General features: G+C 44.2%; 1 protein-coding gene across 2 annotated transcripts in view; it reads left to right on the top strand.

Annotated features, from left to right (window-relative positions):
- Positions 1-9,244: 9,244 nt before the first annotated feature.
- THSD1 (thrombospondin type 1 domain containing 1) overlaps positions 9,245-11,598 on the top strand; it is a 30,142-nt gene continuing 27,788 nt past the window's right edge. Inside the window, exon 1 of one of the 2 annotated variants that reach the window (XM_040055369.1) lies at positions 9,245-9,335. The gene's annotated coding sequence lies outside the window, so the exon portion shown is untranslated. Of the gene's footprint in view, positions 9,336-9,664; positions 9,753-11,598 lie in introns of those variants that run through there. The other variant, XM_040055370.2, reaches the window with a different exon arrangement.

Here is an 11,598-nt window from a genome sequence, read left to right as displayed (position 1 = left end):
CATCTCTTCAGGAGCCTTACAGCTTGCTGCTTTCCTTCATCCTCCCCACAAGCCACAGAGGAGATCCATGCAAAGTACACTGAGCACCACACGTCTAAGGAGGGACTGAAAAGTGAGAAGTGTGGAAGCAAAAAGCCGTTTTGTGACACTGTCTCTTTTGCCCAATAAAAACCTGTCATGGAAGGCCCGAGGTTTGTGGGCCTGAACGTCTCCCCACAAGGGGGCACGTCCTCTGCAGGAAGAACAAAAGCTGAGAGGAAATACCAAGTGTAAGCTGCCAGCCTCTGTTCCTCCAACCCTGAGTGTTGCATTATCTTAATTAAGCAATAATAATACAGCCTATTTAGAATAATGGTACCGTCTCAAGCTTTTCTTTTCCAAGATTTTTCCTTGACTTTGTTCTTCTTCCAGGCAAGAAGTCTATAGGGTAAATTGTATTGCTGGTGTAGAATTTAAACAGGTACATGAGAAAACGGCTACTAGAAAGTAAGAAAAATTAAAACATTTTCTTAAATAGATTGTTCTATTAAGTTGTTTTTGTGGTTCTTTTTGCCTTTCTAAATGTTTTAAATGCTTTAAAATTTTCATACATTAAAATCTTGTGTTTCCGCAGGGCAGGTTTTTAAAGCACATCATATTTTTGCTGTCTCACTTTGTACCTAAAAGTGTATGATACAGTTTTGATTTAAAGGGCGGAATTAAATGTAATTAGAAGGCCTTGCTTCTGTTGCTGAGTAGCCTGTGACCCATCCCAGCCAGAACAGTCAGACTATAGGTGTCCACAGAAGCACTGCTTTCAAGAGATCATACTAGTGTAATACCGAAGGTGCATGTATGAACCTTTCCTGTTTTGATTATTCCTAGGATATTTGTATCACGATATATGACCAACGGCATTTTGCCGGGGCTGCCTACACAAACAGTGCTTGTCTTTTTATGGAACAGTCTTGAATGATGATTATGTTTTTCATTTGAAAACATGGGCATTTTTATACCTTGGACAGGAAAACACTCCTTAGGAATCTGTGCATCTTTTCCGTTTCTCCTTTGCCTTTGTTTTCAGGAAAATTATATTCAGCCTATGGAAACATGGATCTAATCTGGACCATATTTTTGAAGTGCAGATTTTTTTTTTTTTCTTCTGAAAAGTATATGTGGACGTGCATTTGGAAGTCCTCAGAAATGTATCTTTCATAATCATTAGTGGGTGCATATTGATTAGCTAAACTCTTTGATGTTCAGTTCTTCTAACAGTTTGTCCAAAGAGCCTGACTTTGCTTCTAAAATTAGTGCAAGTATTGTCCCTGAATTCATGACTACAGTAGTGGGAGACAGTAGGAGCCTGTTGCCAGCAGCAGAGGTTCCTGCTTCCTGAGGTCTGGGAGGCACACATTTGCAGCTGCACAGTTCTTTAAAAATACATACTGAAAAGGCAGTTCAAAATTATTTGTGGATTTGATAAGAAATCACTGTTTTCTTTGGGAGGAACTCCCTAATCAATGTATTTTCTGTTGAATTCGATTGACAAATCTGACAATTACATTCCTTTTCCTATTCTAGCAGTTCCCATTTCATCCTAACTCTCAGCCCTTCGGGCATTCATGTGAAATGCAAGACCCTGTAGTTCCAAGTCACCTGCTGGGAAGACTTCAGCTATCATTTTGTTCTCTAAAGAATGAGCTACAAGTATTCATGCTGAGAGAATATTCTAGACATGTCTCTTGGCAACATTCATCTGTGTTTTCAGTATCTATTTAAATACTTTTATTGGAGCAGAAGTCCAAGTATGTATCCTCCCAGACACCTCCCAGGTAGTTGTCCTGTCCAGCAGGCTTGAGTAATTTTTCTTTGTGGTTTAGAATTAAGGTTCTCTTCAAAAAAACAAGCAAACAGGCAAACAAAAAACCACCAAAAAAAAAACCCCACATCAAAACAAAAATTCCAGGAGAGACTTGAGACATTTTAAGTTTCAGAAAACCCCACAGCTGCTAGTTAGCACATGCTCATGGAGAGGCAGGCCTGACAGAAACCACACTACTTCATATCCCTGCTCAACGCCAAAGACCAGGTAGGTTCTTCTGCTTTCACACTGGACTCTGAATGCTGTGACTTGAAGTCTTCTACTGATGAAAGAGCACATTAAACCTTGTTCTGCTATGCTCACAGCAGAAATGGAAAGCAACTTCAAGGTAAAAAGGGCTGGTACTGATAGAATAGTCAATATGAATCTACTCCTGCTCTGCCCACAAGGCTCAGACTAAACTTTTTGCATTGGAATACAATTTCAAGTATTTTATCTACTTGTATTATCATCAGTATTATCTCAGGAAGTTGTAAAGGTGGAGACTGATTTAATCTAAATGCTGTTTCACTGTATTTTTTGAGCAAAGGTCAAATCAGTGCCCCTATGTAACTTGCTTCATACATGCAGAATACTCCCAGAAACTGTAAGACAGGAGATGTTACTTTCTTTCGACCAAAAAAAAAAAAAAAAAAAAAAAAAAAAAAAAAAAAAAATTGCAGGAAGATACATTCTGTGTGAAGCACTCTCTTTATACAAAGAACAAAAAAACCCAGCACAATTGCATAGAATACATTTGTGTCTGTTGCCAGTATGGCAATTTACTGTGACTGTTTAGTGACTCACATCATGTAGGTAGAATTCTTTCTAAATGTTGCCTAAATATAACAGTACTGGACACAGTATACGAGAAACATCTGTTTTCCCAGCCAGGGTCAGCAGTTGTGTGTGTGTGTGGCATAATTCCCCCAAGTTTCACTTAGCACTGGACAGAGAATTTAAGGTGTGTCCTTAAATTGCAAAGATCTGGTTTGATCCACCCATTAGATGGGAATGGCAGAACTCCCACTGACTTCAAACCCAGGCTTTGTTGTGATTATCAAATGTTGATTAGTTAGCAGCTCTGGAAATGGGTGTATTTGATATGGCTGAGCTCTGGCAGGGAAGGAAGAACTTAAAAGACATTCTGGAGCGAAAATCAAAATAGTCTTTTCAGTGCAAATATCGAACTAGGCACAACTGTTGTAAAGTGACTGTTTCTGATCTTTCTGAATTCTCACTGTTTTATCCACAGTGTTTTGGGAAAGTCCAAGATTAAGATAATTCTTTTTTTCTACCAGGACTCTAATCTATTTATAAGTTACAAAGCCAGAAGAGACTAAAGATCATCTTGCTTGACCTCTTGGGTAACGAACTGTAGGGCTTCCCTTATTTAATTTGTATTTAAGGTAGAACTTGTCTTTAGGAGCAACAAGAGATTGATTGCATCTTCTGGGAAATCCCAGTGCAGCCCTTGGCAGATTTTTCCAGTGACTATTACCTATTGGAAAAATGATTTTGGTACACACAATCAGAATGTGTTTAGCATTGCCTTCTAGCAGCTAGACCTAATATTCAGTAAGTGCTTTATGAAGCATGAGTTCCTGTCATACCCAGTCTCCTGCAATATAAGAGTTTGTCCAACGTTGATCATTTGGGGGTTTTTTACCCACCTTGTTGTTCTTTTTTCTACTCTTCCAAAGGCTTTCCATAGTTACCTAATAGCCCCCATAAATTGTGAACACCAGCATTGGGCTAAGGAAAGTTACAGTAGAAGTGTTAATTGCAGAGGTACTTTGTTGTCCCAATTTTTATACCCCCAGCCATGCCCATAGAGAGCATTCCTGTGCTAATAAACATGCTTGAATGTGTGCTTGGGCCCAGTTCACTCTCCATGCACATAGCTCAGACTCTCATTCTCTGCTCCAAACCTGTGGGCAGCAGCACAAATTCATGGATGTGACAGTGGGAGCTCAAGATTAGCTAACTACTCAGTCTGATCTCCAGATCTTCGTAATGACTCCCCAGGAGGGCACCGCACATCCTACAAAGTTCGACAGTCTTTGTTCCTAGAGGTGTCATTTTGTGGGAGCTATATTAAAACAGGAATTCATGGCTATAGCCCTGCTTACTCAGAGATTGGTAAATTCTGAATACAAGTCACTATCACTGAACATTCTCCCAATCTGTGTGTTCCCTGAAAACTTGAGCAGTGGTGATGTTACATCTTCAGAGACTCTTTTAGGTCTCTGAAAAAAATTTAAATTGTTAAAGCCCAATCTGTGTTTAAATCTTTAGATTAATATGTCCTGCATGAAAATTGCACATTAAAAGGACATTTTGAAATCAATTAGTCAACAACTGATCATTTAAAGCATAATGTGCTAATTCTACACAAGCATCCTTCAGGAAATATCAGGTCTTACCAATCCAAATACTCTATGGAAATGTTAAGCATTATTACATTATAACATTACTTCCTTTACTCACCAAACTTGTAAGTTTATCTAAAATACATTTTCCACCAACTTCTGACAAGTGGTATTTGTGATGCTACTCTCCCTTTTATTATCAGCTTTCCTATCCCTGTTCCTGGAATCAGGGCTATTATCTCTTTACAAATCAATGAAAACCCACACATGATAATTCATCCAGTGGTCTGAAACCTCCACAGCATCTCCAGAGCAACTGATTGGGAAAATAATATTAAAAACTGTTAGATGAAAGTTTATCCAGAGCTGCTCATTTTAAGTTCTTTAACTGGAGCTGCTCTTATTTTACATTCTCAGGCTTGCATTGGTACAGGAAATATTTTATTACTAATCTGGAACATGGCTTTATCGTCTATTTTTCACCCTAAAACAGAACAGAAATATTTATTGAACATCAGTGTTTATTTTGCACTCCACTTGATTAGTCAAAATTTTCACATAGCAGTAGAATAGCAACCTTTCTTTTGTTTCAAATTTATACTAAAATGAGACAAATCTTTGTCACTCAGCATTGCTGACTGCAGATCTCATCTTCTTTTACATTCTTTACCAGCTTTATGATTCTGATTTCAAACTATTTGAGAATTTTAACGCTCTTTTCCTACTTATTTTTGTTGACTTAAATTCTTATTTTATTAAAATAAGAATATTGTATTTTATTTTACTAATTTTAAATTTAATTAAATTTAAATTAATTTAAGCCTTTGGTCATTAAATTATTCATATCCTTGTCAGTTCTTCAGTTCTTCAACCAAGACTGCAGTGCAACTTTTTTTTTTTTTTTTTTTTTTTTTTTTTTTTTTTTCTTTCTTTCTTTCTTTCTTTCTTTCTTGAAGACTGCAAAGATATCATTTCCAAAAGGACATGTTTCAGTTTCTCACTCTTCCCAGCTTTTTCCCCTAAACCACCAAATATTTATATTACCATTTTGGCCCTTATCTTGATTCTCTGTAACAGATTACTCTCTTTTATCCCAGCCAGCACTGCTTTGGGGGTTTCACAATTAAATCTCCTTTGCCAGTGTGGATGAGGGCAAACAGATTTCTCTGGCTTGCCTGCTTATTATTACTGCTTCCCCTAGGAAGCTTGAGGTCAATTTAATATCAGCAAGAGAAGGCTTTTAGCATATTTTGCACAAACAGAAATCACATACAATGTTACATCTCTCCCCACTACACAGAGCAGAGAGGGAATTTAGTAGCCAGCCATTCTGCTTTCACACCTGGTGGTCTCTGGACAATATGTGCTACTACATGATCTTGTCTTTATGCCAACGTACGAAAAAGACCTTTTCTTCCCAGCCCAACTGTGCCGGCAGTGGGGACAGAGCCAGCAACTAGCACACCACCTTATGCCCACTGAAAACCACCAACACAGCCAATCTGGAGATTGTTCCCTTTATGTAAGTACCCTTAATTTGGTTTGGGTAAAATCAAGCAGACCAGTTTCAGCTCCTGGCTGCAGTCAAGTTGGCTGCTCTGGCCTGGCTAAGCAGAGGCAGCTGCCCACAGCCTCTAGCACCGCCAATCACCACACGTGCAAATGATTTCTGCACAGCTGCCAGCAGCTGGAAAACACATAATCCCATTTTTACAGGCCATGAAGCTTTTTCCTGTTTGACCTTCCTGCCATGGCTGTCTTCAATATTTCAGCCACACAGGCTCCCTCAGCCCAGCAGCTACCTGGGATCTGTGCCCAGGTGGGATCTGTCTGCGCTCCCCGCTTTCTTATCACGCCGGCAGCTGGTGCTAGAGATCAGCAATTAAAGGTTACTCTCTCTGTATCCTTCAGTGTCCAACTTAATTTAGATCTCAGTGTTTTGGTTGCGGGTACTCATCTGCTCCCTTGTTCTCCTGTCCCTCCTGTTATTAGTTTCTTGCTCTCCAGGGAGACCAACTTTAATGGCAAGGGTTTTATCCAGCGCTAGCCAGATGCCTCGGAGGCCAGCTCCGTTGAAGTAGTCTAATGAAAAATATGTTCCTGATGAAATTTAGATGGCATGTTAACAAAGACAGATCTTAGTCCTCAGCATCACAGCAGGTGTATTATGCGCAAACGTAATCCACTGTGCTTCAAAGGGTTTAATGAAGTAGCCTGTCTATTTATCCTGTGCTCACCCTCCTGTTATCTGGGGTCTTTACAATTTCTACCATAAAATCATAGGGGCGACTTGTTTCTAATCACCATATTTTGGACTCTGGCCCCTTTTGGAAGTGTTGACACAAAGGCAATATAGGTCTGAAAGAAGGCACTGAGGGGGAATGCAGTGACCTGAGCTGCTGTCATGGCTTTGTTTCTGACTTTACAGTTTGAGCATAATCTCAGCAAATCAGTTTACTCTGTCGGAAAAAAAAAAAAAAATAAGGCAAAGCCTTTTTCATCAGCATAGGGAAACAAAAGATCAAAGATCACTTGTAACTCATAAAATACTGCAAGGCCATTGGATCAAAGGGACTGTAATAAGTGAAAAAGACTGTGATACAAGTAAAACATCTTGCCATGTGTTCCAGACACTTTCCTGCTGCATGGATTTCTTTACTTTCTCCTCTGCATTACAACAGAGGAAAGAAGGGTTTTTTTCCCTAGTGATTAAATGTACAAAAGATTGCGCTCATGGTGGAGAAAAGCCTGGCAATAGATTCACCAATGTAAGATTTTTCAGATGTTAAATACAGGCAGCAAGGGAGACTGGCGTTTCAGTCTTGGACTCGAGCAGACGTTTCAGAGCAGACGTTTCATTCACCTCACTCTTTTTCTTCTCTGAGCTTCTCCATCATCTGGAATCTACTTACACTATTGTTTTCTTTATTACCATGTGTGATTTATTTCCTGTTTCATTCAAACCAGACCCGGTGCCACAGTGCATTCACTTCTGCCAGCTGGTACCTTCCATGATCAATGGGAACGATGCTCCTGGCAAGACTGCACACCTCTGCACTTAGCACCTCTACAGTGGCACTGCCTGAAGCTGAGTTCTTGCTGCCAGAGTCACAGAGACCAGGACCAGACATGGATGCAGGAAGCTCCTCAGCATTCAAAGGAAGCTTTGCCCAATCTCTTCACAAGACATGTAACAGGTCATGACGTTGCCCTGTGAAAAAATGCAGCATCCTTTACTTCACTTATTAGGCTGAATACACATGTCTGTATCCTCCAAAACATCAAACAAAATTTTACCTACAATAAAAGACAGGCAAGTTAAAACCCCTCAATTGTACACACTTCTATTAAAACAAACAAGGAGAATATTTAGAATTTGGATTGTTCAAAATAAAGTGTTTAAAAACAGCCCAGAAAATCTTTATGATACACAAATAATTCCCTTTTTGCTGTCCAGAATACAGTCTGAGTTCCTCAGCAAGGGTTTATATTGCTCTCCCAAAGGCTTTGTCAGAACTGCAGATGGCAGTGTGCCTGTGAAGCATTAACCACCGCAGGCCCCAGCTAGCATACAGAGAAGGGGTTTAGCAGCAGGTTGGTCAGAGTCCAGTGACAACAGTGGGCAACAACCCTAAGCAGGTGTTTGGTCTCAACACTCACTTGGGGCAGAGATACCCATGTTGTGTGGGGATTGTATTTTCTCAGTCATATAGGTGATACAAGTTAACGAGGAAGGACCTTTTAGTCTGTTTTTAATTCTGAACACCAAAAGCGGGCAATTCCTTCCTCTTGGGCCTTTGTGTCATGCCCATGCTCACCGTAAATGAATAAGGGAAAGCAGGAAAATTCATTACATGGAACACTGTCTGATTAAAGGCTCCTTAAAATCCTTTCCTATCTTCGTGGGCATGTAGGTATCCATTGGTCTGTATTTAAATCACAGACTTCATGTCATGCAAATAAATTTAACAACAGTTTGAGATAAATTAGTCTGTTGCGTAAAAATGGATTGAAAGGGCTTTCCCTAAAGAAGTCTCTGCACGAGGATCCTTTCATCATGTAACAACAGCCCCTGAACATTATCCACGAACACCGGACATGACAAATACCCACATACATGTGACCCTCAGCTGCAGATGTGCACATCAAGGAGCCGGTGCTGCTCTTGCTGTTTGATGCTCCGTCCCCACCGCTGCAAGCTGACTCGCTGACTCTGGAGAGCGGCCTCCTGCCTGCCCGCCGCTCTCTTCCTCACTCATCAACCAGCCCGGCTCGGACGTGCCAGCCCGTGCCTGGGCAGGTTGCCCGTACCAACGCCCAGCGGGAGGGGAGTGAATTTCACGGAGTATGCTGGGTTGGAAGAGACCCACGAGGACCATCGAGTCCAACCGCTGGCCCTGCACAGGGCCGTCCCCAAAGTACACACCATGTGCCTGAGAGCACTGTCCGAACGCCTCTTGAACTCTGCCAGTCTCGGCGCTGTAACCACTTCCCTGGAGAGCCTGTTCCTGTTCCCTGACATCCTACCGAAACCTCCCCTGACACCACCTCAGCCCATTCCCACGGGTCCTATCGCGGGTCACCACAGAGAAGAGATCACTGCGTGCCCCTCCGCATCCCATCGTGAGTAAGCTGTAGACTGCGATGAGGCCTCCCCTCAGTCTCTCCTGTCTCCAGGCTGAACAGACCGAATGCTCCAGACCGAACGGCTGCCGTACAAACCTCACGCACCGTGCGGGGAGCTGCGGGGCCGGCCGCCGGCCCAGCCCGGGGGCGCACACGGGTCGGGCGCACCCCTCACGGCTCTCCTCTCCCGCAGGGCCGCCGGGCGGGCGTGTGAGGGCGGTGCGGCCGCGGCGGGGCAGGGCCGGGCCGGGCTGGGCCGGGCTGGGCCGGGCCGGGAGCGCCTCGCCGCCAGGGGCGCGGGCTGCCCTCGCTCGGCGCCCGCCGCCGCCCCGCGCCCGCTGACAGCCGCCCGCAGCCGCCATTTAACCCTCCTGCCGCCGCCGCCGCCGGGCAGCGAGCGCCCGCCCGCCGCCACGGGCAGCGCCGGCGGCGGCTCCTCCGCGGGAAGCGCCGCGCTCTATCCCCGACCCGCCGGCCGCTCCGCCCGCGACGTGGAGGTGAGCGCGGGGCGGGCGGAGGGGGAGCCGAGCCCGGGGGTCCCGGGGCGCGGGCGGGTGGCTGGGTGCCGAGGGATGGGGCGGTGAGGAGCCCGGGCTGCCCCGGGCTCGGAGCCGGCCGCGGGGCGGCTGTCGGCGCGGAGCCGCGGGCACGGGCGGGGAAAGCCGTCGGTCGGAGCGAGCGGCGCCGAGGGATCGCGCCGTGATCGCCGTGAGGCGCGGTCCTGGAGGTGTTCTAAAACACCCGTGTGCCGGCGGGTCCCGGGTTTGCCCCTGCCCGGGTATCCCCTGGGGTCGCCTTTGCCCCGGAGGCAGCGGCAGTCCCGCCCGGAGCACCGGGGCTCCAGCGCTCTCGAAGTGCCGGGAGCATCGGCACGGGGAGCGACTGCCCGGGTTCCTCACCCGAATCCGTAATAGGTAGGAACAATTTTAGCGCTTTTTAGTATGTTTGGTGGTTTCTACCTTTTATCAATCTCTAGACCCGTCGAAACCGCGTGAATACGCGGCAAACCCAGGGTAAAGCGTAGGAGAAAGCGTACCAATTCTCTTTTTAATACTGAGACTTAATGGTATTTCAGACCAGCTTCTCTTAGAAACTTCTGATTGTATCAGCTATGCCATATATGTTCTTCATACAATGATCTGCATTATAAACTCCACCAAAAGGGAAATTCCAGGAACAGTGGACAGTATGTATATATATTTTTAAGGAAACTCTGAAGGGGGAAGGAAGGAATGGATAACTGCATTCCTTCCCTTATGCCATAAGCTCTCATGTAATGTATTTAATTGTTTGCATTCTTTATTTATTATTGCTTGAAAATAACCTTCCCTAATCTCTTTATTCTTAATAAACTTATTTTCACTGTACATTTTCCAAAGTAAATATCATCCCTATACTCTGTCTATTGTAAGCCCTTCGGTTTCAAAGGACAGATGTTGCTGGCCAGCTTGCTCTTGAATTGCTATGTTAATATAAAAAGGAGCTGAGAAATCCCAGGGTTTTGTGAGATCTGATCCCAAATATTAATGAAAATAGGCTTTACCAGCTAATTATTGGTTTGGGTTTTTTTCTTGCACACAGAGGATCTGGTGCTGTCAGTTTCCACCTAGTGAATTTAGATGCATAATTTCAATAAAGTCATTACCTGATAACAATGTAAAACTGTCAGATGTGTAAATAAGAATGAAAGGTGCCTTTGAGGATGTCAGTTCCAGCCCCCTGCTGTGGCAGACATCACATAGGCACTTTCCTGGCTAAACTCAGTATCTTCCAAGAAGTGCCATATTTTTGGCCCTGACCACTCTCGCTGGTCAGCAGTGATTAGATTTTGATAAAATGTGATGCATAGTTGAGGTGTTCTCTCTTTACTGTGAGAGTGGAATGATTATAGGGGAGGTTCTGAAATTCCCAGCAGGTGGTAACACTTCAATAGCTGCCTAATCCCATTGCAATAAGCGTATGATGGTTGAAAATAATTAATCTCTTTTCCAACATACAGATAAAATATGAAGAAATCCTTACATTTGAGGAAATGCTGCAGATACACATTTCCTTTTGCTGTTAGTGCTGCTTGTGAAATGTAGGGAGGATTTAGGGACTTTCAGGCTTTTCTGTCTGTAGCCTGTTTTGCTGTCAGCCTCTCATACATAGCCAGAACTGTGCAGACTTTGGGTTGCAAATACAACTGAAAAATGTTTTCTAGTGAACAGCTATAAAAGATTTTTTTTTTCTCCCTAATTCCAGTAAATATCCAGACCTGGCTGGTTCCTGGGTCTGTCTGAGTGCCTGGGGTAGGTGCTGCTGCCTGGGGCAGTGCTTGGGGCAGGGGCAGGTTGCTTCCAAGAGGATCACTCCTCAGCCTGACACCATACCACCCCCACATGCACTCACTCCTTCCCCAAGCCCTTCTCCCACCTTGCTTTCACGTGTACCCTAAGTCAGGGGGGTTTCTGTGCCATGGCTGCGTCCTGAGTTTGGCGGGACAAGGAGAGAGCAGGGCTGTGCTCACAGGAGAGATGAGCAAGAACAGGCCTGTTACTGTAGGAGGATGGGAGCTAGGGCAGGGCAGGGCTCAGCTCTTGGTGGAAATTTGCAAAGAGGAAGAGGACTGAGGGTACTTGTGGGTAGGCAAAATATGGGATCCATCAGTGGCACTTCCTTTGCATGAATGAGGCTCCAGAACACAGAGGTTTTGAGTGCCATGGATTTGTGTTCTCATTAAACTCCATGCTTGGTCATGGAGTGTCTGATTAATTCCTG

This window comes from Hirundo rustica, chromosome 2 (assembly GCF_015227805.2).
Source record: "Hirundo rustica isolate bHirRus1 chromosome 2, bHirRus1.pri.v3, whole genome shotgun sequence".
Taxonomy (NCBI): domain Eukaryota; kingdom Metazoa; phylum Chordata; class Aves; order Passeriformes; family Hirundinidae; genus Hirundo; species Hirundo rustica.
The sequence above is the reverse complement of the archived record's forward strand: the minus strand, read 5'-3'. Positions and strand labels throughout refer to the sequence as shown.